At 37.9% G+C, this 27,421-nt stretch overlaps 1 pseudogene across 1 annotated transcript; it reads left to right on the forward strand.

Moving 5' to 3' along the window:
- The first annotated feature begins 16,582 nt into the window (after nt 1–16,582).
- On the forward strand, nt 16,583–17,862 carry LOC117098770 (annotated as a pseudogene). Its single transcript, XR_004443586.1, has one exon. The product of XR_004443586.1 is annotated as a nucleophosmin-like (transcript).
- The last annotated feature ends 9,559 nt before the right edge of the window (nt 17,863–27,421 follow it).

Here is a 27,421-nt window from a genome sequence, read left to right on the forward strand (position 1 = left end):
TAAAAACAATCAAATATACAGACCTAGAGAACAAAACAGTGGTTACCAGGTGCAAAGGAGGAGATAGAAAAGGAAGAAGTAGGAAGATGTAGGTCAAAGGAGAGAAAGTAATAAATATGTAGGATAAATAACTTTAGAGATTTAACATGCAACATGCAACATGAGAACTATAGGTAATAAAATTGTACTATATTGGGAATTCATGCTAAGTGAGTAGAGTTTAGCTGCTCTTGACACAAAAACAAAAACAAAAACAAAAAAAGGTAACTGTGTAAGGTGATGGATATGTTAATTTAACTTACTATAGTAATCTTTTTGCTATCTATATGTATTCCATAACATCACGTTGTATACCTTAAATACACACAATAAAATTTATTTTAAAACATAAAAATAAAAAATGAGTCACAAGAAAAGGAAATTAAATTCTGAGTTACTTTTATTCTGTGGCTAGTGATGCTTATTTTTTATTTATAACATAAAACTTTTTCTCTTAAAATAAATGTATTTAAATTGAAAGAATAAACAATTTAAATGCATTGGCATGCATTAATATGTAGCATTATCAATGGCAGGCCAATATAGCAATAATCATGACTTTATATTAGTTATCTATTGCTGAATAATAAAATAATGCAAAACTTGGTTGCCTAAGCAGTGATAAATGTTTTTATCTCTCAGTTTTTGTAGGTTAGGAATTGGGGGTGATTCTGGCTCAGAGACCCTCATGAGGTTGCAGTCAAAATGTGAGCTAGGACAGTAGACACCTGAAGGCTTGACTGAGGCTGGAGGATCTGCTTCCAAAGGTGGTTCATTCACCAGTGAGTTGGTGCTGGCTGTCCCTTACCATGTGGACCTCTCCACAGTGCTGCTGAAGTGTCATCATGACATAGCAGCTCTTGTGCTTCCAGAGCAAGTGATCCGAGAGATCAAGGTGAAAATGGCGATGTCTCTTATGACACATCCTGAGAAGTCACACACTCACTTCTGCAATCTCTAATTAGTTGCATAAATCACTCCTATTCCACATGGGAGGGAACTTTACAAGGAAGCAAAGACAAGGAAATTAGGATCATCTCAGAGACTGGCTACCATACTGTAATACACCAATCATTGAAGTTTGAGAAATACCGATTTAATCTAAAATTATAAACCTACCAAGAGAGCATTGGAGAAAGGAGGTGACATAACCAAGTCCAGGCTATGTTTTTAGCACAGTTAAGGTAAGGATTCAGAGCACCCTATCCACGGCACAGTGTTATGCCTGCCATATCGTAAATGCTGACACTGCCTTTGGCCTTTCAAAATTTTTAGAGAAATTCAACCCTTTCTCAGGGAAAGAATCTGCCTCCCCAGCTTCCAACAGGAAGTTGATGCTGCTGCAGCAATTTCTAGGCCTTTAGACTCTCCACCTGGGGCTGGGTCCAGTGAAGTTAGTCAGTTTTGAAGGCAGATGATTAATCTGGTATCAGAGGTCATCTATTCCCAAGGTTGCAAACAGATTGTCCACAGGCAGTGTTGAGCCCACAGATATGTCTCCTTTGCCCTAAACAGGACATTTTTAGTTTTTTCTTAATGAGTTGCTAATTATATGTGAAATTAGAATATTTCACATAAAAATCCAGATCTGTGGCTCCCTTGAAATAATCAGATATGCTGGCAATGCCTGATCTGCTTTTCTGTGGAGTGACCATCCTTTGGAGTTACGTATTAGCTACACATGATTTGTTCTCCATGGTCCCTGTCACTTCTCTGCTTTCTTAAATTCCCTTATTCTCTGCAAGCCATTGAACTGACTACCCTTGACTTAATTCAACTCTCTCATTTATGAGTAAAAGGAACTGAGGCTTTGACAGTTAGTAGGCTTACATTTCTTGAATGACTTACCCAAGGCCCTGTGACTGGCAAACAGCAGGGCAAAGACCAAGGAGGGTTTCTTTCCTACCTAAGTCAACACTCTTCCCCAAACACTTCCCTGCCTATTTTACAAACAGGCTCCAAAATAACCAGAGGATATTCTGGATAGCTCTGCTAATGTGTCTCTCTTTCCCTCACTGCACTTTTAACCTCAAGAGCCATCTCACATCAAATAGCAGAAAGGGGATATCAGGAAAGAGGAACTGCGTAGCTCAACTCCAATTCACTACCTCAAGGAAAAAGAAAACTTAAAAGTTTACATAAGTTTCTCCATTCTAAAGGAAGGAGAGCAAATAAAGAATAGCAGATTGAGAAAATACAAGTAAAAAACTGTTCAAACCCTGGAAAAAGATTGTTAACAATCCCCAAACATCACAGATTTCAGCGCATTCACCTACCAGGAATCTTTGTCTTAAATCTCCCAATTTGTCATTTATTATTACTAAAAATAATTTATTTTAAATCTTTCAAGGAAGTTCTTGCTTCCCCATTTCCTGAACTTTATGAAGTCACCATCTTGGCACACACATGAAAGGCAAGTGTTTTAACTAAATTGCATATTAAAATGGTAAAGGAAAATGAATGAAAGATTTTGGCACAGTGAAAGCACCCTGTGAGGGATGTTCTTGAAAGCCAGGCTAAGCAGCTGCTCTGATGATCAATAAGTAGACTCTCCAGCACTAACTCACTGTAGCCAAGGTCTCAGGCCTGTGTCCAAATGTAAGGAACTATGCACGGCTGCTTCAGAATGGGGGGGGTGTGACTTTGCTTCCCTGGGACACCTGAGTTCAGATCAGCTCTTGCATATCTAGTCTGCAAGGATCAACAAATTCAGTACATAAAGGTGCATGTAATAACCACCTTGGGCCACAAGCCACCCCAGACCTGGAGAGTCTGTGTGATGCTTGTCAACAGCATGAAGTGGTGGTGAAGGGATGTCTTTGTTGCAGAACACTGGACATCCTGACTCACTTCCACTGGACCCTTTCAGTTCCACAACAGAATCCCACCATCTCTCCCCCCATTACTCCAAAAAGCTCAGAATTTTCCTGATGGAATTCATAGCTGAGCCTGAAGGTCTCCTTAGTTAACTGGTGATACAGATAGAACAGTTTGTTCCCCTACGTCACATGCAAGTCAGGACTATGTCTGGACAGTAAGGAAGAAATAAGATGGAGTAAATTGCCTCTTCATTACTTTATCTGTTCTCTAATATTTACTGGGTGTCTATGATATGCTACTATGATATGCTAGATGCAGTGATTAAGGATCGAATGAGCAAGACATGCTCTCTATTCACAGAAAGCTTCAGTCAATGAGAAAAGGTTGATTAAAAAGTAATTACAAGGAAATGGGACAAGTGTTATATAGGAAGTGAGAGTGGAGGAAGGAAAGTCTGTGGAGTGAAGAACAGGAGAGGAAGTGACATTAAATGGAGATGAGAGAGATCAGTAAGATTAAGTACAAACACGACAGAGAAGTGAGAGTGTATCAGATGGAGAAAAAGCTCATGTGAAAGCCTTGTGGTTGGAGGAAGCACAGTGCATTCGGGAAACTGAAAGCATCTTCATATAAATAGGAGCAGAGGCCCTGTGATTAAAGGTCTTCAGAGGTCTGGTAATGCATTTACACTTGTTCTAAGTCCAATGGAGATAGAATGAAACATTATAAACAGGGAAATGATATGCAGAGATTTGGAGTTTAGGGAATACCATTTTGTTTGCCAGGTAGGAAATGAAGGAAGAAATCCAGGCAAGTGGCATTGCTCCAAACTCACAATGACAATGGATAACAGTTGCAAAGAGAATATTCAAACGCTTAGCTGGCTTCAAATACACAACATCTCTGTGGATGAGAAATAAAATAAGTAAAAGTTAAAATGGGTTGATACTACAGGCTTCTGGGCTCCTAGTCCACACAGGAAGAGGCATCCAGATTTTCTACTTCTATGGGAAGAACAGATAAAAAGTTCAGCCAACATGAAGCTGAAGCCTTAGACTGAAGTCAGGCTCCCTGCTGAGGATTAAGAGGGAGATTGAGATCCCCCGTTAATAAGAGAGACTGGAAATTAATCTTCCAGTGTCTAGGGTTACAGCCACCCGACAAAAAGAGGTAGTGTATGCAAACCCAGTCTTGCAGTCAAAAGTCAAGCTGAACCAGGCTATATGCTCCCTTGAGTAATGGTATCAAAATAGCCTCATTATGTCCATGGAGCAGGAATCTCAAATAGTTGACATAAAACACAATTCTGGATAGCAGATCCAGGGGCCATTGGACGAAAACATCACATATGTTCTAAAGAAAGAGAAAATGTATTCACACAAAACAACATTCCTTAAATATAAGATAATTCTACAAAACAAAATTACAAAATATGTGAAAGAGCTATCCTGAAAATGAAAGCCCAACATCCAAACAGCAAAACCAAAACCCGATAAAGATAAAAAACAGATCACAACCATATAAAAATCAAAATAAAAACAATAATTGGGAGATAAGTAAACTATAAACGAAAACAAATTTCTAATCTAATAAAAGATTTTTAGTAGGTAGAGTTGCAATTTTCAGAGAAAATAAAAAACAGAAAATTGTGACCCAAAGTGAGTAAATTGATTGCCTGTGCTTTTGGGGTCTTACTCAAAAAATTCTATGCCCAGACAAATGTCCTGAGAATTTCTCCAGTGTTTTCTTCTAGTCATTTTATAGTTTCAGGTCTTACATTTAAGACTTTCATTCTTTTTGAATTGATTTTTATGTGGTGAGAGAGTTTCAATTATTCTAGTTTCATTCTTCTGCATATGGATATTCAGTTTTCCCATCACCATTTATTGAAGAGATTGTCCTTTCCCCAATGTATGCTTGTGGCTCCTTTGTCAAAAATGAATTGCCTGTAAATGCATGGATCTGTTTCTGAGATCTCTATTTTGTTCCACTGGTATCTGTTTTTATGCCAGAACCATGCTGTTTTGATTACTAGAGTTTTGTAGTATATTTTGAAGTCAGGTACAATGATGCCTCCAGTTTTGCTCTTGTCACTCAGGATTGTATCAACTATCCAGGGTCTTCTGGCTCCAAATGAGATTTAAGATTGTTTTTTCTATTTCTGTCATTGATATTTTAATAGAGGTTGCATTGAATCTGTTTATCATTTTTGGTTGTGTAAACATTTTAACAATATTAATTCTTCTAATTCATAAACATGAAATATCTTTCCATTTTCTTTGTGTCCTCTTCAATTTGTTTTATAAATGTTTTAAAGTTTTCATTGTAGAAATCTTCACTTCCTTAGTTATATTTGTTCATATGTATTTTATTTTTATATTTAGGTGTAGAATTGCTTCCTTGGTATTTTTTTCCAGATTGTTTGCCGTTGGCATATAGAAATGCTACTGCTATTGATTTTTGTATGTTGACTTTCTATCCTGCAACTTTACTAAATTTGCTTTTGAGTTACAATAGTTCTTTGGTGGTATCTTTAAGATTTTCTAAATATAAGATAATGTCATCTGCAAACAAGGGCAACTTGACTTCTTCCTTTTCAAATTGGATGCCTTTATTTCTCTTATCTAATTGCTCCAGCTAGGACTTCCAGTACTATGTTGCATGAAAACAATAAAAGTAATCATCCTTTTCTTATTCTAGATCTTATGAGAAAAGCCTTCAATTTTTCTTTTTTAATTTAGTATTGTATTAGCTGTGGATTTGAAAAGCAAAAATTGACAAATGGAATTATAGCAAGTAAAAAGCTTCTGCACAGCAAAGAAAGCAATCAACAGAGTAAAGAGACAACCTATGGAATGGGAGAAAATATTTGCAAACTGTGTCCCTGATGGATTAATAGCCAGAATATAGAAACTCAAACAATTCAAGAGCAAAAAACAAACAAACAAACAAACAAAAAACCCTAAATCCAACTATAAATAAGCAAAAGATCTGTAGTTATTTCTCAAAAGAAAACATACAAATGGCCAACCTCTATATGAAAAAATATTCAACATTGCTAATTATTGGGAGAACCTGCCTCTGATGGTTAACGTGGGTTCTTTTCTGTTTCCCTAAGCATCTCGGCTGGTTTGAGAAATAAAGGGAAAGAGTACAAGAGAGAAATTTTAAAGCTGGGTGTCTGGGGCAGACATGACACGTCGGCAGGTTCCATGATACTCCCCAATCACCGGCAAGATCACAGGACCACAGGATGGGACGAAATTAAAATTGCTAATGAAGTTTTGGGCATGCATTGTCATTGACAACATCTTATCAGGAGACAGGGTTTGAGAGCAGACAACCTGTCTGACCAAAATTTGTTAGATGGGAATTTCCTCATCCTAATAAGCCTGGAAGCACTACAGAAGACTGGGGCTTGTTTCATCCCTTTGACTTTGACAATAAAAGGCAGCCTCCTCAGCGGGGCCATCTATAGACCTACCCCCAGAGCGCATTCTCTTTCTCGGGGATGTTCCTTGCTGAGAAAAAGAATTCAGTGATATTTCTCCTATTTGCCTTTGAAAGAAGAGAAGTATGGCTCTTTTCCGTCTGGCTCACCGGCAGTCAGACTCCAAGTCTTATCTCCCTTGTTCCCTGAAGATTGCTGTTATCCTGTTCTTTTGTCAAGGTGCCCAGATTTCATATTGTTCAAACGCACATGCTCTACAAACAATTTGTGCAGTTAACGCGATCATCACAGGGTCCTGAGGTGACATTCATCCACCTCAGCTTACAAAGATGGCGGGATTAAGAAATTAAAGACAGGCATAGGAAATCACAAGGGTATTGACTGGGGAAGTGATAAGTGTCCACGAAATCTTCACAATTTATGTTCAGAGATTGCAGTAAAGACAGGCATAAGAAATTATAAAAGTATTAATTTGGGGAACTAATAAATGTCCATGAAATCTTCACAATTTATGTTCTTTTGCCATGGCTTCAGCCAGTCCCTCCGTTCAGGATCCCTGACTTCCTGCAACAACTAATCTTCGGGGAAATGCAAATCAAAACAACAATATGATCATTTTACCTCAGTTAAAATGGCTGCTATCAAAAAGACAGAAAATAACAGATGCTGGCAAGGATGTAGAGAAAAAGGAATGCTCAAACACTGATGGTGGAAATGTAAATTACTGTAAAAAAACAGTTTAGAGGTTCCTCAAAAACTTAAAAATAGAACGACTATATAATCCAGCAATTCCACTGTGGGGTATATATCCAAAAGAAAGAAAATCAGTATGTCAAAGAGATACCTGTACCCCCATGTTCATTGAAGCACTATTCACAATAGCACCTAAGCTCAGGAGTGGAGCACCTAAGCTCAGGAGTTCAAGACCAGCCTGGGCAACATGGCAAAACACTGTCTCTACTAAAAAGAGAAAATTAGCTGGCTGTGGTGGAACACAACTGTAATCCCAGATACTTGGGAGGCTGAGATACAAGAATCGCTTGAATCCAAGAGGTGGACGTTGCAGTGAACTGAGATAGCTTTCCACTTCACCCAGCCTGGGCAACAGAGCAAGACTCTGAATGAAAAAAAAAAAAAAAAGAAAAAGAAAAGACAGAAAGGAAAAAAAAACAAAAAGAAAAAGAAAATGAACATTAATTAGTGATGAGAAAAAAGAAAACTAAATCCACACTTAGACATTGTCTTTGTCCATTTTGTGCTGCTTTAACAGAATACCACAGCCTGAGTAATTTATAATGAATATAAATTTATTAGCTCATGGTTCTGGAAGTTTGGAAGTCCAAGATTGAAAAGTCAGCACAGTAAAGGTGGAAGGGCAACAGAGAACAAGAGATTGAACTTGCAGCCTCAAGCCCTTTAGCAATCAGCATTAATCCATTCATGAGAGTGATGCCTTCATGACCTAAACACCTCCCATTAGCCCCACCTCCCAATATGATTGCATTGGGGATTAAGTTTCCAACACATGCACTTTGAAGGACATAAAACGTAAAACATATTTTAGACACATAGGAGAGTTCAGAAATTCTAAAGAATAAAGAAGTAGTGACTGAGATGTAGAATACGAGAATGAGCATATAAAATGATAAAAATTAGTAGATAAATCACTCAACCGAAAAGACAAAAAGACTACTTTTCTAAAATTCTAAGCAGCAGAAACAAGATTATGGAGATAAGGAGCACTCAAGGCTGGGTGCAGTAGCTCACACCTGTAATCCCAGCACTTTGGGAGGCCAAGGCTGGAGGATCACAAGGTCAAAAGTTCAAGACCAGCCTGGCCAATATGGTGAAACCCCATCTCTACTAAAAACACAACAACAACAAAAAAATTAGCCAGGCATGGTGGCAGGTGCCTGTAGTCCCAGCTACTTGGGAGGCTGAGGTGGAAGAACTGCTTGAACCCAGGAGGCAGAGGTTGCAGTAAGCCGAGGTCATGTCACTGCACTCAAGCCTGGGTGACAGAGCAAGACTTCATCTCAAAAAAAAAAAAAAAAGAGAGAGAAGCACTCAAAAAGTGGACAATACTTGAGATATAACTACTGTATCACAACTGACACCTGGCCTAGAGTGTCTTAAGAGTCCAACTGGTTGTAAGACACATGTCATTTTCAGAAAGGGTATAGAAATATCCACTAACCTAAGACTTTATTAACAAATATAATAAAGAAATATGTATGTTAAAATCTAAGAGTGTGTCCTAAAACAAATGAAACTACAATTGAGGTCTTTTAAATCATTTCAAAGAACAAATGGAATACGGACAAATTTGATAATCTCTTTAAAATCTATAAGATGGAAAACACACACACGCGCGCGCCCACACACACACCCCAAAGTAGAATTTCCAAATATATCAATAAAACACAATTAAGTGTAATGAATCAAACACACTTATTGAAAGATATTAGGCCGGGCGCGGTGGCTCAAGCCTGTAATCCCAGCACTTTGGGAGGCCGAGACGGGCGGATCACGAGGTCAGGAGATTGAGACCATCCTGGCTAACAGGGTGAAACCCCGTCTCTACTAAAAATACAAAAACTAGCCGGGCGAGGTGGCAGGCGCCTGTAGTCCCAGCTACTTGGGAGGCTGAAGCAGGAGAATGGCGTAAACCCGGGAGGCGGAGCTTGCAGTGAGCTGAGATCCGGCCACTGCACTCCAGTCCGGGCGACAAAGCGAGACTCCGTCTCAAAAAAAAAAAAAAAAAAAAGATATTGATGAGGCTGAGTTTTTAAAAATTCAGTTAAAAAAATTCCATAAGCAAAGATAAAATATTTAAAATGCCAACTGAGTATTATCTCATATTGATGATCGAATAGTCAGTCACACATTTGATTTTCAAAATGGGCACTTCTAACCCTGTAGTGCATGTGCATGTTTTTCACTGACTTTTGACTTAGGCATTGACAATTTGTTACTTTAAATTAGTTTCTTGTTCCTAGCTTATAACACTACCTAAGCATTCCAGTAATTCTCTCACTTGCATAAAGAAAATGTGATTCAAATGTAATGCTTCTGCTTTTTCTGAAATACATATGGATATTTTCTTTTTGAAAAAGAACATTTACATAATCTATTCTAAAGCAATAGTAATTAAGATAAATTTTAAAAATGAAACATTGGCTGGGTGCAGTGGCTCACGCCTATAATCCAGCACTTTGGGAGGCCAAGGTGGGCGGATTGCCCGTGGTCTGGAGTTCGGGATCATCCTGTCCAACATGGCAAAAACCCATCTTTACTGAAAAAAAAAATACAAAAATTAGCCAGGCCTGGTGGTGTGCATTTGTAATCCCAGCTACTCAAGAGGTGGAGGCAGGGGAATCACTTGAACCCGGGAAGTGGAGGTTGCAGTGAGCTGAGATTGCACCATTGCACTCCAGCCTGGGTAACAGGAGTGAAACTCTGTCTCAAAAAAAAAAAAAAAAGAAGAAGCATTAAGAAGTACAGTGGGGGTGGTGGGGATGGTTAATGTGTGCAAAATTAAAATAGAAGAATGTATAAGACATTTTTTGATAACACAATAAGATAACTATAGCAATAAAAACTATATTTTTAAATAATTTAAAGAGTAGAATTGGATGATTTGTAATTCAAAGGATAAATCCTTGAGGGGATAGATACCTCATTCTCCATGCTGTGCTTATTTCACATTTCATGCCCATATCAAAATGTTTCTTACACCCCATAAATATATAAACCTACTATGTACCCACAAAAATTAAAAAATAAAAAATATGTACAGAAACAGAATGAAGGGATAAAGAAAATGTGATATATATATGTATATATATTCAGCCACAAAAGGAATAAAATCCTGCCATTTGCAGCAACATGGATGGAACTAGAGGACATTATGTTAAGTGAAATAAATAAGCCAGGCATAGAAAGACAATTATGGCATATTCTCACTCACATGTGGAAGCTAAAAAAAATTGATCTCATGCAGGTATTAGTTTGATGCAAATGTAATTGCAGTTTTTTCCATTACTTTTAATGTTATAATTGTTATAGTTGTTACTTTTAATGTTATCGTTAAGATATTTTTGCCTACTGCATGTTTTTGCCATTAAAAGTAATTACATTTGCACCAACCTAAGAGTAAGTAGAATAGTGGTTACCAGATTGGTGGTACAATAAGGTGAGATGACAGTGCAAAAAAGAAAGAATGCTTTATTAATAAATGGTGCTGTTACAACTAAATATCCACATGGAAAAAGTAAAATGAAATACAGAGAAAAAAATAGATCTTGACCCCATAAGATACCATACACAAATATCAATTCCAGTTAGATTAAGATAAACACGTTTTGTACATGCAAAATGATAAAATTTGTAAGACAAAATGAAAGACAACTATTCAGTAACCTGCAGTAGGCATAAACATCTTAAAGATGACATTAAAAATAACAGCTATAAAATAATAATATGATAAATTAGACTATACTACATTCTTAAGAACATCTGTTTGTTAAAAAACATTAAAAACTGAAAATGAGATTTAGGATGAAAAAATTACAAAAATTACAATACTTGTATCTGACAGAAGATATATATAAAGAAAATACGTAAAATATTTATGCACATCAAGAAGAAATTATAAACCAGTAGAAAATGTGGAGTCCTGGTAAGTCCTGGTAAGTCAGCAACAATGGGAAAGGGCTCCAAGGGCTCCAAAGGGGGAGAATCATTGTTCTGAGACATGGCTAATCACAGACAACTCCTTAGCACAACATCATCTTCCCAATTATCTCATTACACACATAGCCCCTCCACTATGACCCTATAAAACTTCTCTGCAGCCCCTGCGTCTTTGTAGACAGCACCTTCTCTGCCATGCTGCCCATTGCACCCCTGCAACATATCTTAGTACTTTCTTCAATAAAGATGCCTTTCTTTCCCCACAAGTATCTTGGTAAATTCCTTTACCACCCAACACACTGGCCCCAGTTAGTGGCACCCACAATAGAAAAATGAACAAAAGACTAAAAATTTCTTCAAAACACTGAGTCACAAATGATCAGTAGCACAGGAAAGAATGCTCAACCTCATCAGTCATTAGGTAACTTCCAATATCAAATACCAATGCAATATCACTGCATACCTACTGAAGTACAGAATAAAATTGAAGACAGAAAATACAAAGTGTTGACAGAGACACAAAACAACCAGAACTTTCAATAAATTATATCAATTTAACCATTTTGGAATACTTTTTGCACAAATCTCCTAAAATTAAACATATATATGCATATCCCATGACTCAGCAATTCCACTTATCATGTATACAACCCCCTAAAAATGCATAGACATATTCATCCAAAAATGTAACAACAATATTCATAGTAGCATTATCCATAATAACCCAAAACTGGAAACCCAATCAACTGTCCACCAAAGGGAAAATGGATAAATAAATTGTGGTATATTCTTACAAGGCAATACTACATAACAATGCAAAAATATTGGTGAATTTCATAAACCTAATGATGAGCCAAAGAAGACAGACACAAAGAGAGTATAGTTCAATAACAGGAAGAGTGCGTATGTGTGGCTATCACTCAAGATAGAGGTTACCCCAGGTGACAGTGGAGCTATCACTGGACGAAGCATGAGAGGACTGTTCATATTCTGTTTCTTTATTAGTAAGCAGGCCACATAGTGTGCTTACATCCAGAAAATTCTTTGAGCTATAGATATATCTGTGCACTTTTTTGCATGTGTGTTATTCTTCAAAATTATTTTTTTAAAGTGACATTGATTCACACACTGTGCACTGAGGTTCAAATGACTGATGCTGTGGAGCTGATAAATCATCTCTCACTCAGAAAATGAAGTGCTTGAATGTTTAGCAAAATAAGAGAGTCTTCACTGGATATGCTTCTGTTTGGGGGTTCTGCTGTTTAAGAACACCAAAGGGCAACCAAATGCTCATAGTTTAAGATTTTGCCTTTGTAAACGTGACTAATGTGACATGAGAAGAACAGAGAAATTGGATTTAATTATGCATTTTTAATATAATATTTATTATATATCACATGATATATTTAGAGAATGTAATTCCTTTATGTTGCTTTTATTGCCACTAGTTACAATAGGAAATTATGCCAATGTCCTTCTGCACCACAAACAGCTAAATGCAAAATCAACAATAAAAGATATAGGTTCTAAAATATGTATTTGGAAAAGTAAAAGGAAACTCCTAAATATCGAAACTTCTGAGTTGCCAAAAAAACTTCTGAAGTTTATTAGAAGTAAGTGTAAACCAAAAATAAAATTCTGTAGACCCAGAACATGTAAGACAGGTCCCAGTTAATTCAGAAAGTTTATTTTGCCAAGGTTAAGGATGCGCACCTGTAACACAGCCTCAGAAAGTCCTGACAACATGTGCCCAAGGTGGTTGAGGTGCAGCTTGGTTTTATACATTTTAGGGAGTCATGAGACGTCAATCAAGCACATTTAAGAAATATATTGGTTTGGTCAACTTAAAGCAGGGAGGAGGTGGGGGCGGGGAGGAGGATAGGTTCCAGGCTATAGGCAAATTTAAACATTTTCTGGCTGACAGTTGACAATTGGTTGAGTTTGTCTTAAGACCTGGGATTAATAGAAAGAAATATTTGGATTGCAATAAGAGGTTGTGGAGACCAAAATTTTCTCATGCAGATGAAGATTTTAGCTAGCAGGCTTCAGAGAGAACAGGCTGTAAAATGTTTCTTATCAGACTTAAAGTCTGTGTTGTTGTTAATGCCAGAGAGGTATAATGAGGCAAGTCTGACCCCCACTTCCCTTCATGGCTTAAACCAGTCTTTCAAGTTTAATTTTAAGAACGCTGACTAAAAAGGAAGGCCATTTAGTTGGTTGGGAGGGGCCTTAGAATTTTATTTTTGGTTTACAATTCTAAGACCCACTCCACCTCCCCAACCATATAAGTGGACCCTTCTGGGCCAAGGACATTCTAAAGTTAGCCTGAAAAACTAGTTTCAGTTCATAATGGGAAAGGGGAGCCAGACATGCTATAATGGAGGGTATAATGCCAGACATTATACCCTCCTCCCTTTTGGAATTACTGATAGGGCAGACTCTTTAAGTCTGACAAGCAACATTTATAATCTGTTCTCTCTGAAGGTTGCTACCTGGAGGCTTCATCTGCGTGATAAAACCTTGGTCTCCACAACTCCTTGTCACAACATAGACTTTCCTTCGTATTGATAATAACCCTTTCAATCAGTTGCCAATCAGAATATCTTTGAATCTACCTAGGACTTAGAAGCCTCCACTTCCGGTTGTGGCTTTCTGGACCAAACCAGTGTACACCTCATATGTACTGATTGATGTCTCCTGTCTCCCTAAAATGTATAAAACCAAGCTGTACCTCACCATTTTGGGCACAAGTTCTTGGGATCTCCTCAGGGCTGTATCATGGGCCACTGGTCACTCATATTTGGTTCAGAATAAATCTCTTCAAATATTTGCTGGAACTTGACGCTTTTTGCCAATAGAAGAAAATGTTTTCCTTAAAGAATATTTATTAGTTTTTTTTTAAAAAAGCAAGATTGAAAGTAAACAAGTTCAGCATTCAACTCAAGACAGTAAAGGTAATGAAACAATAAAAATTAAAATATTGGGAAATGTTACCAGAAAGAGATCCTGATCCAGACCCCAAAAGAGGGTTCTTGGATCTTGCTCAAGAAAGAATTCAAGGTAAGTCCATAGAGTAAAGTGAAAGCAAATGTATTGAGAAAGTAAAGAAATAAAAGAATGGTTACTCCACAGGCAGAGCAGCAGCATCGGCCACTGGTTGCCCATTTTATTTCTTGATTATACACTTAACAAGGGTTATTATTCATGAGTTTTCCTGGAAAGAGCTGGGCAATGCTAGGAGCTAAGGGCTCCTTCCCTTTTTAGACCATAGAGGGTAGCTTCCTGACATTGCCATGACATTTGTAAACTGTCATGCTGCTCCGAGAGTGTCTTCTAGCATGCTAATGCATTACAATTAGCATACAATGAGCCACGAGGACAACCAGAGGTCACTCTCACTATCTTGATTTTGGTAGTTTTAGCCAGCTTCTTTACTGCAAACTGTTTTACCAGCAAGGCCTTTATGACCTGTATCTTGTGCGGACCTCCTAACACATCCTGTGACTTTGAATGCCTAATTTACTGGAGTCGTTCTGGTTCAAATGCCTCTGACAGAAACAAGTAAACAACTGATATTAATGAAAAAGAAAACAAAGAAGCAAAAGAGATTATTAAGCAAAACCAAAAAAAAAAGAGACCACAAATTAAAATATAGTAAAAAAAGTGGGGACACAATTAGGGCTACAGTACAGAATTTTTTAAATCATTGTAAATTAAATCAACTTTCATGTTATTTTTTGTAGATTTTCAGTTTGTAGATTTCATAGCTTTTCCAAATATGCAAATTTTAAAATGTAGCAGAAGTGAAATACTTTCTGGAAACCTTGGAAACTATCAATATTGACATCAATACAAGCAAAAATTCTACACAAAACTAGATATTAGATAATTTTAATTGATAGGCAGTTTTCATACCAAAAATAAACAATACCCAGATGAATTCATACAGTCACATTTTACTAATCATCAGAGAACAAATAATCTTTTTCTTGTTCAAAATGTAAAAAGGCAGCAGGAAACATTTTTTGAAAAGCCCAATCTCACTTCTAAATGGGAATGCAAAATAGTAATTTCAAATATATAGTGTGCCAATAACATCAACAATAACAATAAATGATAGCCCAAGAATGCAGAGAGTTCAGTGGCAGAAAATCTGTTAAAATTAACCGCCATTTCAGAATACTAACCAAAAAAGTATCATTTATCTCATTAGATGAAGAAGAAGCATTTGATACAATTTAACCCTCAAGTATAAAGAAAACTTTAGGAAAAGTAGAAATATAAAGAAATTTCCTCAAGCACATAAAGAATCTTTATTAAAAATATGCAGTAAATATCACTTTTTATCATTATTAAATACTTAAGGAGCATTACATTTATACTAGGCACTGTTCTAAATATTATACATGCATACACATATATGCATATGTACATACATATATTAATATATGGATGTGTATATATATACACACATATATATTTAATCCTCACAACATTCTTCTGATATAAGTGTTACTATTGTTGTCGCTTTTATTTTCATTTCACTAATGGTAAAACATAAACAGAGAGGGGTTAAGTTATCTGGCCCAAATCACACAACTTTTAAGTGACAGAGCCTAAATCCAAACCTACTTGATCTTGCATTTTTAACCACTATGTTATGTGGTCTCTCTAATGATGAAACATTAGAAACATTCCCTTTAAAATCTGGAAAAAGCCAAAATGCCCGCTATCACTCCTACCATTCAAAATTATACATAAGCCCTGGCCAATGCAATAAGAAAAATAAACACAATATTTTTAAACAGATAAAAAGGGATACAATGACATTCACTTGCAAACAATATGGTTAGGAAATCTAAAAAAAAACAGATAAAATATTACAAAAGATAACAGAATTCAGCAAGTTATTAGATCAACACAAATTTATTTGCATTCTAGAAATCAGCCATACCAATTATAAAATGTAATGGGAATTGAAGATACTTTTGCAATAACAAGAAAAACTTCAGGATCCTATGAATACTTCTAGCAAAAATGTAAATAAACTTTTAGTAGAAAATTTTAAGAATCCCTTTAAAGACATAAAAGAAAGCCTGAATACATATTTATGGAACAGAAGACTTATTATTAAAGAGGTTCCTGTTCTGCCACCAGAATAATCTACATATTTGTTGCGATTTTAGTTAGTTATCAATAAGGTTTTCATTAAACTCTTCATAAGGAAGAATAAAGAAATAAAGCTTTGAAGGAAGGTAATAAAGCATACAAGACCATACACAAGCCTTATTCTAACACTGTATGTAACACAATATGTCAGTTATACAAAAAAGAGACAAACAGATCAATATAATACAATCAAGCACCTTGAAACAAATCCATGGAAAGTTGGCATTATCAGAGATGTCGCTATAAACAAATAGAGAAATGATAGACTATTCAATAATTGGTACAAGGGCAATTGGGTTTCCATATGGAAACAAAACAAAATTAGAAGACTGCCTTAGATCAAAATAAATTCCAAATACATTGAAGATCACAATATGAAAAGTAAAACTTTAAAACTTATAAAGTGCCCTGGTGTGATTCCGTCCTGCGCGGCTGTTCTTTGGAGCAGCGTTCGTGTATCTCCGTCCGCCTTCTCTCCCACCTAAGTGCGTGCCGCCACCTGATGGAAGATTCGATGGACATGGACATGAGCCCCCTGAGGCCCCAGAACTATCTTTTCGGTTGTGAACTAAAGGCCGACAAAGATTATCACTTTAAGGTGGATAATGATGAAAATGAGCACCAGTTATCTTTAAGAACGGTCAGTTTAGGGGCTGGTGCAAAGGATGAGTTGCACATTGTTGAAGCAGAGGCAATGAATTACGAAGGCAGTCCAATTAAAGTAACACTGGCAACTTTGAAAATGTCTGTACAGCCAACGGTTTCCCTGGGGGCTTTGAAATAACACCACCAGTGGTCTTAAGGTTGAAGTGTGGTTCAGGGCCAGTGCATATTAGTGGACAGCACTTAGTAGCTGTGGAGGAAGATGCAGAGTCAGAAGATGAAGAGGAGGAGGACGTGAAACTCTTAAGTATATCTGGAAAGCGGTCTGCCCCGGAGGTGGTAGCAAGGTTCCACAGAAAAAAGTAAAACTTGCTGCTGATGAAGATGATGATGATGATGATGAAGATGATGATGATGATGATTTTGATGATGAGGAAGCTGAAGAAAAAGCACCAGTGAAGAAATCTATATGAGATACTCCAGCCAAAAATGCACAAAAGTCAAATCAGAATGGAAAAGACTCAAAACCATCATCAACACCAAGATCAAAAGGACAAGAATCCTTCAAAAAACAGGAAAAAACTCCTAAAACACCAAAAGGACCTAGTTCTGTAGAAGACATTAAAGCAAAAATGCAAGCAAGTATAGAAAAAGGTGGTTCTCTTCCCAAAGTGGAAGCCAAGTTCATCAATTATGTGAAGAATTGCTTCCGGATGACTGACCAAGAGGCTATTCAAGATCTCTGGCAGTGGAGGAAGTCTCTTTAAGAAAATAGTTTAAACAATTTGTTAAAAATTTTCCGTCTTATTTCATTTCTGTAACAGTTGCTATCTGGCTGTCCTTTTTATAATGCAGAGTGAGAACTTTCCCTACCGTGTTTGATAAATGTTGTCCAGGTTCCATTGCCAAGAATGTGTTGTCCAAAATGCCTGTTTAGTTTTTAAAGATGGAACTCCACCCTTTGCTTGGTTTTAAGTATGTATGGAATGTTATGATAGGACATAGTAGTAGCGGTGGTCAGACATGGAAATGGTGGGGAGACAAAAATATACATGTGAAATAAAACTCAGTATTTTAATAAAGTACAAAAAAAACTTATAAAATGATAAGTAGATGAAATAAACGATAAACAAATGAAAAATAACTTTTTGACTTCAGAAGCAAGGATTTACTGAGTCAGACATCAAAGCTCAAACCATAAAACATTAAAAGTTTTATAAGTTTGACGACGGTAAAACTAAGAATCTTGTCAATGATAAATATATCACCAAAAAGTTGTAAACAATAAACTACAGACCTGAAGAAGTTATTTGCAAGTTTTGTGTCAAAATTAGTTTGCATACCATGCAGGGATAAAAATTGATACAAATCAACAAATTAAATATTAAAAATTCAAGACAAAAAAATCACAATGACACAAACAGGCAAGTCATGCGAAAGAAAATCCCAGTAGCCAATATGCATACAAAAGATAATTATTCTCACTTATAAATTTAAATTAAAATCTAATAAATATATGTGAATTAATTTTCCTGACAAACGCAAATTTAGGAAATGAAACTCTTTGTCAAATCCATAAGATTGTCAAATATCTGACAATACCAATTATTGGTAAGAATGTTGGGCAATGGAAACTCATACAATGCTGTTGAGAAAGTAAATTTGATATTATTTAGTAAATATAAATATGACAATATTATGTGTCTGGAAATTCTATATCTAGGTATGTACTACACAGGTACTTATGCAAATATGCACAAAGAAATGTGTACAAAGATGCTTATTGCAGTGTTGTTTATAACAACCAATAATTGAAACCAACTTAAATGTAGGAGAGTGGATTAATTAAATTGTGGAATATTCACACAAAGGTACTCCATAGAGCAGTGAAAAATGAACAAACTTTATCTACATATGTCAACAGAGCTAATTCATAAAACACGATGTTGAGTTTTTTAAAAAGAAACTTACATAATGGTTTATGTAATGTGGCAAACTTTAAACCAGGTTTAAATGTGTTTAAAACAATACTATATATTACCTTTATTGATGCATCTACATGTAATTTAAAAGTTGCTAATGGTAGGCAATGCAGTTATTTGTTATATTATTAGGTACTTTTCCGTATGCTTGTATTCTTTTATAACATAAAAGTCTTTCTTTTTAAATGAAGTGAATTAGAGGAGGCAAGGCTCTAGGCAGGGAGAACAACTAGGTCATCCAATATTTTAGGTGACACACATTGGCGGTTTGGAACATGACAGATGGATGCTGGGTGGCAAGAGTGTAGAAGAGGATGCCACATCTTAGAGACCTGTACAAACCAAGATCAAAGGCAGAAAATTCCATCCCCAAACTTTGGGTCTGAGATCACAGCTGTAGCAGTCATTATCGTATAAGGTAAGTTGGAAATACTTCTATTCCTTCCTCCACAAACAGAAGGGAAGTAAAAGCTCAAGGAACACTTCTAATCAATTTTAAAACATATCCTGGGTTCTGACTATAGTGAGAATTTTGTATGAATTTATTCAAAGAGGAAATTTGCTCTCTATCTAAAAGCAGGCAGACAGTAACTTCCAGGTGGATAAAATCAATGTTGTGCTTTTGAGAGGACACAATAATTACAAAGGATCTATAGACCAGGGGTGCTGAGCAGCTTATTTGGAAGGACTCATGTAGATATATAAGGTATTCAATTCAGAAAGGCAGAATCTTAGACTCCCAAAGTCTTGGGTGTCCAAGAGGCCATTTGATCTGCTGCTCAGACTTCAAGAATATCAATGACTAAACCATTCATTTCGGACATTACTTGTTTCCTTTAATGGTCCCACAAAAGTAGTCCAGCATGAAATGGATGTGTATTCAAATTCTGATTTTATATTTGTGTGCTATATGTCTCCCAGAAACTTTCTTAAACCTGTTAAACCTCAGTTTCTTCCCCTCTAGAAGAAGAAAACAGTAGTACATTCTTTACAGTTTGTTATGAGGTGTAAATTAAATTCAATGTAAAGCCATCTAACACATTGCAATTGCTCAATTGCTCAATATGGTTAGTGGCCATAATTATCATGGCCTGTGTTCCAGGCAGGAAAAAAAAAAAAGAAAGGACCTAAGTGCAAAACAGATCTGATCTGTCTTCTCCCATCTTTAGCAGCTGTCTGTCCAATACATTCTCACTGCCCTAAGCATTGAAGTTTGGCTTGCTCTGAAAGAGCCAAGAACTGAGCTAAGTCCACTGCTATCTGATTCTGCTAGTGAGGTCACTCCAGGCAGTTGGGGACACAGGGCTCACCACTGCTGACCCTTTCCTGATATTTCACATAGCAGAGGGCCATCCACAATTCTTTTTTGTAGGACCAGTGCCATAAATCTTGGACATATCTTTTAACACCGTATGTCTAAGTCCTTAATAGATTCTTTGAAGTTTATAGCAGTTTTCTGGGTTCATCCTTTTAGTTTTTTAAATTTAATGTTTGAGATGCATTTGGGTGGCCAACCATAAACTTCTTCTATGCATTAATTATTTGCAGATGTTGAGACTGTGAGTTGGGAGATGGAGGGTGCTGGAAAAATCCATGTCCTTTGTTCTTCATGAGGACACACTTTAATACACATATTTACAACTGTGTGAGCTTAATAAAAAAGCTTAACTTTGTCTGAAATATCAAATTATGTTTTCTCACATCTTAGAAAGAAAACGGAATTAAATCTGAAGCAGGCTAGAAATGTTAAGGTTCACACAAGACAAGGATAACATCTAAAGGGAGCAAACATTTTCCATATGCCAGGGACACTGCTAGAAATATTACATGTGTTGTTTTATTAATCCTTATCCCCCTTCACCATGAAGTTGCTCTTATTGTTATCCTTATTTTAAAGTTGAAAAATCCTGAAGATCAGAGAGTTGAATTGAGTAGCCTAAGGTCACACAGCTGATGACCTATTATAAAGGCTCTGATTTTAAAACTGAAGTCTCTTTCTCTATGGGAGATTGAGGAAGAATGAATAGCAGGGCATGAGACAAGTACTTTCACTGGACTGAACAGCTGTCAGTGCTGGTCTAACTAGCAGTCATCAAACCCCTAGGGGGAGAACATCATCTTTATCATTATCCCCATTGGATAGATGAAGAATATAAGACACAGGGGCTAAGCGGCTTGCCCAAGATAACCCAGTCAATAAAGGCAGAGCTGGAATTTTAATGCAGATTCTACATTCTTAACCACTCTGCCATATTGCTGGTTTAGAGGGAGTGAAGCACATGGCAAAGTTATCTCCAAATGAATGTTATCTAAAGTCTTTCTGATATTGTTCATGCCATTAGAATGGTACCCTTTGGCTACACAGTGCTCCTTTAAATTGTAAGCACAAAGAAATCCCAAGACTTTTAGTTCCAATGAGACCAGAGACTGAGACACTGGAGCAGCTTGCTCAAGAGCAAAGGACTAGTCAGAGGCAATGACAATATCCGTCTCCAGGTCTCCTGGCCTCCAGTCTGGGGCTTTCTCCAGTGTCCCCCTCACTCTTCTGTCAACTCAGTCAGATGTCGGAGGCTCTGTAGTCATCAGGAAGAGGATAAAGACAGAATTGCTGCTCTTGGCAGAAACACTGTAATGGAAACCATTTCACAGGCTGTGGCAGAAAGAGCCTTCCTTCCTCATCACATGTTAGCTTCGGGAAGAGTTTATGAGTCATTCAGGACATTTGGGTGTGTTCATTCCACAAAACCAGGGTATCCTGGGCAGAGTCTCAGAAGAAAGACAGAGGGAGTCAGGGATCTCATCTACTCCAGAGAGAGGGAAGTGGCTGTCTATTAAGAAATACTGAAAGGCCTCTCAACTGTTCTTCTGTAGCCACCAGGGGAGCAGGGACTTGAAATTTCTGAGTATTCCTCATCCAATCATTTCAATCATGACAATATAGTAGTTCTGGAGATGAAATATTTGAATTAGTAAAGAAAGAGTGAGTTTTTAAGCCAGATCAATTTGCATACAACCCTGTTTCCTCATTCATAGAATGCACATAAATACCTACCTTGCAGAATCAAAGTCGGAGTTGATTGAAATAAAGCCTGCAAAATTTCTAGCAGACAAAAGGTACTCAATGGGTGCAAAGTGAAGGTTGAATTGATCTCCGCTTGATAAGGTGAAACCAAAGCCAATGACAACTATTTGGAGAATATAGGAGGCTGAACAATGCTCTCCAGGGAGATGTTACCCTATATGTCAAAAAAAAAAAAAAAAATCTTTGCAGATGTGATTAACTTAAGGATATTGAGATAAATGACTTTTATGAAATGGAGTCAAGAGGATCAGAGTTAGGAGAAAGGCTGAAATATACTGTACTGTTGGCTTTGATAATGAGGAAAAGGCCATGAGCCAAGGATAGCAGGCCATCACAGAATCTAGAAAATGTAACAAAAAAAAAAAAAAAAAAAAAACCTCTCCTCTAGAGCCTCCAAAAGGAACATAGCTTGCTGACATGTTAACTTTAGCCCTATGAGGCTGACTTAGGTCTTCTGACTGCCAGAATTATAAGATAATAAATGTGTGTGTGTGTGTGTATGCTTGAAGTCACTAAGTTTGTGCTAATTTGTTAAATTAGCAATAGGAAACTAGGAAACTAATACAGAGTAATATATCACAAGCAAAACATTCGCCCCAATATAAAGAACATCCCTATAAGTAGGTGCAACCCAATAGCTCAGAGACCAGCAGCCTGTGAATATAGATGAGGTCACAAGTTCATCAGTGTGTAAATAATGGTAGTTCTTAACAACCCACACCAACACCACCATCAATTTCCAATAACCCTGTCTTTTTTTTTTAATTTTTCTCTGTCCCTTCAAACATTCTCAGGAACAAGTTCACTCAGTTTTTCTTTGAAATCCTATGAGCAGACAATTTTAGGAGGAATCTTTGCAAAGCCACAGACACTGTAATCTTGGTGAGAGCCCAGGTCTGTCTCTAGCACTCCTCCAGCTACCATCCTTTTCCACACATCTTTGTTCAATGCTGTCACTCAGTCTAGAACTATCAGAAAGAAAAATCTTTTGAGTAAATTGTCATATTTGTTGCCAATCTCCAAAGAGCCCTGCTGCTTCCCAGAATCTTATAGTTTTTTCATAAACATGATTCCTCAATGTTTATATAGCACCCTCACACTCTCTCATCAGGCCAGGCTGAGTAGAAATTAATCATGGTATTCCCTCTCAATTTTACCTCTTCTTTCTCTACCCTCTCTCCCACATGTCAGTATGTTTCCCTCTTCCTCCGGTTGAAAGCTAAAGCACCGTCTTTGTATAACAACTTATGCAATTGGACACTTGATAGGGAAGAGTACCATTAACTCCACTTGCCAGACACATATGAACCCCAGCTCTAGCTTATGCCAGACACTTTCCTACCTGACGTACCTACCAAGTTGTACACAACCCTGGATTTGGAGAGTCTATTCCTGGATCCCTCAGGGTGGGAGTGGGGGGCGGGCAATGTAGAAAGCATGCTCTCTAGAGGCAGCTCATGCCCAACAGGAAAAGAAGAGACAGATACTCACTAAGGATGTTCACTAAAGATATCCCCATGTTCATTTCTCATTGTTCTCTAGTATCTGATTATAAAGGGACCAAGCTGGCCCAGGATGAACGTAGTGTCTATTCTATATGATGATCTTAGAGCAGGAAGCAGCATGTTAGAGACTGTTTTCAAAGTATCACTCTTTCTTTGACAGCTGGAGATGTCCTTTAAATGAGACAATCCTGGCAGCAGCAACACTGAAGTGTCTCTTCCTGCCTATGAAAATAAACACATCAGTAACAGGACCTGATCTGATATCTGCAAACTCTATTATTGAGACATGAGAGGGGGATCAAAAAATTGAACTCTCTTTCTCGTCCAAGCTTGAAACCAATTGAAAATTAAGACAGATGAGTAAACGCAATGCGGGGAGTCAAAACCACCGTTGTTACTTACACATCTCAAGAGAATCTCAAGAGGATATGGCTCTACCGATGAATAAACAGAGCTCCAGGATTAGACAGACCTACCTACTAAGTTGTAGACAACCCTATATCCAGAGTCTATCTCTCAGTCCCTGAGAGGGCAAGGTAGAAAGCATGCCTTCTAGAGGCAGCTTATGCTCAATAGCAAGAGAAGAGACGGATGCAATGCGCTGCACACCTAGCTCCTGGAATCACCAAGTGGATGGTCTCCTCCATCCTCCCTGGTCAGAATGAGTGTGAGTATGCAGATAAAGAGCATTACGTGAGTGGAATTCCACATGAAGCTCTGCCCCCACTGTAGAAGATTGTGTCCTTGTCAAAATACTCACTGCCCCTTTCTCCTGGGCTCATCCCTTTGAGATTGTTATCCTTCCTGTGGCCATGAGGCTTGCTTTGGTCAACAAGATGTCGGTTGAAATGACACAAGCTATTTCTTCACAGATGCTCCGAGAGCCATCGTGTGTCTCTGCCATCTTTCCTTTCCTTCTGCCACTGAATGAAATGCCCCAGATTAGGGATTCTTCATCAGGCTTGGTCCTAGGATGAAGAGGGAATACAGGCGCAGTGGCTCACACCTGTAATCCCAACACTTTGGGATGTCAAGGCGAGAGGATCACTTGAGCCCAGGAGTTCTAGACCAGCCTAAGCAACATAGTGAGAGACCCTGTCTCCACAAAACAATATTAAAACGTAGCCAGGGATAGTGGTGCAGGCCTGTGGTCCCAACTACTTGGGAGGTTGAGGTGGATTATTTGAGTCTGGGAGCTCAAAGCTGCAGTGAGCTTGATCATGCTCCAGGCTAGACAAAAGAACAAACCCTGTCTCCAAAAAAAGAAAGAAAAAAAAAGGCAGTGGAGTAGAATTGTGGTCAACTCACAGTGGACATGAATTTGAATGAGAAATATATTTTTGTTGTTTTGTGCCAGCAAGAGGTTGTTGTTATAGCCCACCTTGTCTCACACTTACATATATAGGGAATCTCCTCCTCAGCAACTTCCCTTCCTCTGTAGTCTCTATCCTTCAATCAATCCATCCATTCACTGTTGATGCCAGTCCCTGTTAGAGTTGCAATAATGAATAAGATATGCCTAGTGGGGGATCCAGTCATATTAAGAAATAACTCAAATGGAAAGTAGTCAGTGCTCTGTTAGAAGAATATACAAAGTTCCTGGAGAACCCAGAGGAGGAGGATGATTCAGAACAGCTGAGGGGATCGGGAAAGTCCCCAGGCAATCTCTGCAGGAGCCCTTCATTCCAGGGAGTTCCTACAAAGCATGACTGACACTCTAGCCATATTTTGTTATTGTCCTTATTCCCTGGAACACAGACCCAGCAGAAAAGGCAACCAAGATGTTGGGGGAATTGCCCCACACATACAGGATGTATGTCAAATTCTAAGAAATGCCATAGGGATTCCAAGGAATAAGGGAGACTTTTCATCCTAAGCTGGCACAGAAGGTATTTGAGGAGGAGACAGGATTTCAGCCAAGCAGTAAAAGGTAGATTGGATTATTTCAGGGGTGTGGGTAAATGTTGAGGCAGGCCATTTTATTTTATTTATTTATTTTTTTTTGAAATGGAGTCTCCCTCTGTTGCCCAGGCTAGAGTGCAGTGGCATGATCTCAGCTCACGGCAACCTCCACCTCCCAGGTTCAAGTGATTCTCCTGCCTCATACTCCTGAGTAGCTGGGACTACAGGTGCAAGCCACCACACCGAGCTAATTTTTGTATTTTTAGTAGAGATGGGGTTTCGTCATATTGGCCAGTCTGGTCTCGAACTCCTGAACTCAGATGATCCACCTGCCTCAGCCTCCCAAAGTGATTGGATTACAGACATAAGCCACCATGCTCATAGTGGCAGGCCATCTTAGTAGAAGGAAGAGAATGTGCAAAGAACCAAAGGCAGAAGAATAAGCTCTCTTCCAGAGACGGTGTAGAGCAGGAATGCAGGAGCAGTGTGTGAGTGGAGTGGAGGAAAATGAGACCCAAAGGGTGACCTGAGAACCAGATCCTAAATGCAAGACTAAGGGCAGTGCCCTGTAGGTGAAAAGAGCCATTGAAGTCTCTGAAAACTGAAATGGCATGATAGAAAAGACATTTCGGGATAACAGGAAGATGACCCTGGTATGATGGAGAGTGGAATTGGAGGGCAAACTGGAGAGGGGGCTACTAAAGAGGTTCTAATGAGGAAGATATGTAATGTTCCAGGTGAGATAGGAGGGATCCTAACCAAGGAAGAGTCCAAAGGAGAAGAGGAAACAAAAGTAAGAGAGTCATAAAGAAGGGATCCACAGTTAATGGTATAGGGGTTCTGAAAGCAGCTTGGGCAGTCATGGGAGAGGACCCTGAGGAGGTGTTAGAGTAGGGCCCTGAATAATGAACAAAATTTAGATAAACAGAAGGAAGTAGGGAGGGCAACATAAAGAAGTACAGTTTTTCAAGGTGAGAAGTCTAACTTGATTAGGTACAAGTTTTCTGGAGAGGCACTACTGAAGATAGGGGCAGCAAGTTGAAAATGACATGTATATGTACTATGCCCTCCTTCTTTTAGTCCTCTTAAGAATGCTATGAGTTCTTCTCTATTAACCCATTTTGCAGATGAGGAAATGGAGACTTAAAAAAGATTGTATGGAAACTACCTACATAATTTGTGTGGCCTGGTCCAAAAAGAGCCTTCTTGTTAAAAAATTATTAAGACTTTCAAGGCAGTGACAGCAGAGTAGTAAGCCAAGCCACAAGGCCCTTCTGAGCACCAGGCCCTATACAACTGCCTAAGTCACAAGCCCATAAAGCCAGCCCTGGTTCTATGACTTGCCTAGCTCCATACAGAAAAAAAAAAAAAAAAGAGTGAGAGCTGGAAGTCAAATTGCTCTTGCAGCAGATGAAGAGAAAGTAGGGTTGATGTGAAGGCTCCTTCAGCCTGGATCTCTGCATCATATGGAGTCAAGCCTCTAGTGTAGCATTAGTGTGAGATAAACTTTTGTTGTTTTAAGCCACTGAAACGTCAGGAGTGTGTATTACTGAAGCATCACCTCTCTCATGCTTATTCATACAGTAAAGCACAGAAACATCTCCTACAGCTGGGGAGGTAGGTCATGAGCCTCAATAGCCAAGACCTGTGTTCTTTCCTCAACATCTATGTTTTCCAATTGCAGGTCACAACCTGTTAGAGGGTGATGAAAACAATCTATTGGGTCACAGGCACATTTTTCACATGAAATAATTTAATAGTAAAATATAGAAACTGTGTGTTACTTATTGCAGTGGTATTTTTTATGAAACTTTTTTCATTATGTGTGTGTGTTGACAGTCACAATAAAAAATGTACTTCTGACTATGGGTTATTGTCAAAAAATGTTAAAAGCCACTGCTCAACATCATGCTTTTGACACAGGAAAGGAAACAAAACCTACACACATCACCCTGACGGCTTGGATACTCATAATTCCTTTCAAAATCAGCTAAATGGGAGGAAACTTGGGTCCTTATTGCCAATATAGTTAATGCTTTGGACTTTACAGTTTGCCAGATAGAAAACATTCCAGATCTTAGCCAATATGAAATTCAATCTTTGTAATATGCTCCTTTAACTCCATTAATCCTCTACCTCCTCTGCTCCAACTCTTATTCTGCCATAAAAGAAT

Source organism: Trachypithecus francoisi, unplaced genomic scaffold (assembly GCF_009764315.1).
Source record: "Trachypithecus francoisi isolate TF-2019V2 unplaced genomic scaffold, Tfra_2.0 Lachesis_group16, whole genome shotgun sequence".
In the NCBI taxonomy this organism is placed as follows: Eukaryota; Metazoa; Chordata; class Mammalia; order Primates; family Cercopithecidae; genus Trachypithecus; species Trachypithecus francoisi.